This window comes from Ananas comosus, linkage group 5 (assembly GCF_001540865.1).
Source record: "Ananas comosus cultivar F153 linkage group 5, ASM154086v1, whole genome shotgun sequence".
Taxonomy (NCBI): domain Eukaryota; kingdom Viridiplantae; phylum Streptophyta; class Magnoliopsida; order Poales; family Bromeliaceae; genus Ananas; species Ananas comosus.
In genome coordinates, this window is record NC_033625.1 from 7,111,078 (window position 1) to 7,114,453 (window position 3,376).

General features: G+C 39.1%; 1 long non-coding RNA gene across 1 annotated transcript; it reads right to left on the reverse strand.

Moving 5' to 3' along the window:
* LOC109710835 lies at nucleotides 2,569-3,169 on the reverse strand. Its single transcript, XR_002216450.1, has 3 exons — nucleotides 2,908-3,169; nucleotides 2,705-2,838; nucleotides 2,569-2,632 (listed from the first exon to the last, which is right to left on the reverse strand). It is a non-coding gene; the product is annotated as an uncharacterized LOC109710835 (long non-coding RNA).

The window sequence follows — 3,376 nt, forward strand, 5'->3', positions numbered from 1 at the left end:
GTTTCAATTTTTTTTCACTTTAGTACCCTGTGGTTTTGCACTTTATCACTTTAGTATCTTGTGGTTTTAATTTTGTATCAAGTTAGTATCTTGTGATTTTTTAAATCACAGGGTACTAAAGTGATAACGTGTGAAACCACGGGGTACTAAAGTGATAAAGTGCAAAACCACAAAATACTAACTTGATACACTTTAAACCACAGGGTACTAAAGTGATAAAGTGAGAAACCGCAGGGTACTAACTTGATACCCTTTAAACTAGAGGGTACTAAAATGAAAAAGTGTGAAATCATAGGGGAGGTTTTTGAAGTTTTCCCTATTTTTTATTTTATATTGTTTATTTTATATTGTGATATTTCAAACAATAAATTATGTTATATTTTAAAAAATTATATATATGTGTTTTGTATTTAAAAAGTATAGGAGTAAAAAAATAATAATAATTTGCGGATAATCTGCATACCAACCCACCCGCCTGCCCGTAGGCGGATATAGATAAAAATTTTGATGACTCAAAAGTTTACGAATAAATTTTATTCATGCACATATAACGTACGGATACAATGACCAACCCATGGATTACGCAACCCACCCGGTTGGCAAGTCTATCATTATTTCAGTCTAATTATTTAAATATTATTTTTTGTAAAGTTGATCTAATTCCTATTTATTCTAAAAATTATGTCAATATTAGAAATAACTAAAAATAATTTATTTCTAAACGAAATGATACTTTAATATTTATTAAAGTTATAAATTCTTAGCCTTAATAGTTGTTATTTTGATCTCTGCATTGGATTGAGGTTTGGGGATCGATCCTTTGCCCTTGTTTTTACCAAAAAAAAAAAACTCATATTCCCCACTTGTTGGATGAGACGAAACAAAAACAAAACATTTCAATACAGTACATCTAAAATAAGGCATGTTTCATAAGCTATAGAATAATCAAACACAAATTATAAAATAGTAAAATATTATATTTTGCAATTCAGTCACATACCAAATTTAGCATCTTGCAATCACTTTTCTTTTTTGAGGAAAATCTTGCAATTCTCTTTAATGGAGAGTCCAAACAAAAAAATAAAAATAAAAATAAAAATAATATAAAGATTAAATTCTATATTTTTCACTCTTGGGTTCTTTTTTCACTCTTTATATATATACAAAAAATTATAAAATTTATTTTCTAAAAATTTTAAATGCTCTAAATTATATTTAATGGTATTGATCATCGATTCAGAAACTTCATGTCACGCCCCGGATGTCTCGTTCCCCGGGCACGCCGACAAATCCGCCGTATACAAAGGAATTTTTCCTGTATACGAAGCGTCAAAATACCTGTAGAAATACAATACTACAAACAGTAGCATAGAGCTGCTCAAAAAAAAAAAAGCTAAATATCTGAGTTTCATATACATAGCTAGAATCCAAAATACAAAGCTACTCGCACTGGCGAGTTAAACAACTATGTACATAAACTCCAAAACAAAACTACCTGCAGTAGGGGAAAGCCTCTAGCTCTGACTGTCGGGTAGGGCTCTAGCTCGCAACGCCCTTGCCTCGATCCTGATCGGCAGAAGATGCAGCAGCCGGCACCTGTGGCTCTGCAAAACATAAGTAACAACTGGGCGTGAGAACTACTGTAAAAATAAGTAGTCCTCAGTGGGTACCGCCCAAAATGACATCGGTCACCCACTAAGTCTACAGAAGGGAGTAAGGATAGAAGGAAAAGCAGGAAGTACACTCTAGCCGATATCAATCACTAACTATATGCTCTACACAACCAACTGTAGAAAATGTCAAACTCTGACCCAATCCAAATCGGATTGTAAGCACACCCATCCCGGGCACTGTCGAATACACTCGGTCCCTGCCCGTTGCGACTACGGGCTCTATCACTCTACACTGGCTCCGTGGAGAGCAAGTCAAACTGGATGAGCGACACCAACCGTAAGACAAGCCTGACTCCGGGTGGCACTCGTGAGCGCTACCAACCCGAGTATGCAGCGTATTTCTGTCGAGCTCTAACAGGCTCGAAAGCCAAAGTCCAAAGAAACCGACTCTAAACTGGTCTAGACAAGCAACAGTACAAACGTGCCACTCGGCAATCTGACGCCAAAACGCGCATACAGCGGTCCACCGTAACTCTGACGCAACCCACAGTCCAAATCATCCTCGAACGGGCCCGGGGTAAAAATTCAATCGCGCGACCAGCAGAGGTAATATATTCTAAACTACTGGGAGTACTCAGTACTCGACAATAACTGCGACAGTACAAATTCTAACGTCTAGAGCTAAATCAGGAAGTTTATTAAGTGACAGGTCCTAAATCGGCTAGGTTTCTTCCTAACTTCAATTTTCAGTCCTACAATGTATAATTACTTTAATTTAAAAAAAACATGCTCAAGATACACGATTCACAATCTACATATAAATCCATAATTGAGCTACTTAAATAACGAAATCAGATCTATAACATGTCGACCAATAAGAATCTTTGGACGTAAGCCGATGTCAACCCACTAAAAATCTAATCCTCAGCAGCCACGAGACGGTCCGAAGGCAACCAGGAACACCCTGCTGGATCAATCCGCAAACCTCCAAAGGCCAGAAATCACGCTCCCGCCAAACTCTACACGTAAAATCCGAAAATGAGCACCGATTCTGCCTCAAAAACAGCAGCAGAGAAGAGAATAATTCCGACCAAGAAAACCTCCACCAAAACCAGCAAGTAAGGGCTTCGTGGATTCCTCTCGAAGTCCCGAATCCAACGAACCAAGTCTCGTCGAAATCCGCTGCTCCTACGTCGAGAGGGAGTCGAAACGCCGACGGTCGACGCTGGAAATTCTGCAAATCAGCACCAAGCTCGAAATGACAATACTTGAAGCAATGCAACGGAACACTCACCTCAAAGGCTAATCGGACATCGACGCGGCGTCGAGAACGACGAAAACGCACCCTCGCCTAGCTTCCTCGCAGCGCTACGATGACGAAGACCCGCTCGAACGGCACCGTGGCGCGACGTCGGCGTCGATCCGAGCTCCACGGCAACTCCACCCGAGCTCGAGCTCTCCACCTTGCCCACGAGCTAAATTAAGGAGGGATAGAGAGAGAAGGCTAATTAGTTTCAATGGGTTGAGTTGATAAGTATCAGGAGGGAGTTGGTGAGATACTTATCCACCCACTCAAAAGATTTTTTTTTTTTTTTTTTCCTCACCAACTCAAAAGCTAAGGGTACTACACTTCATCATTGAAAATAACTTTCTCTCTCTCTCTCTCTCTCTCTCTCTCTATATATATATATATATATATGGGTTAATTGCATACACGTTCCTACAAATATAGTGAATTGCAGATATATCTCCGCAAAGTTGAA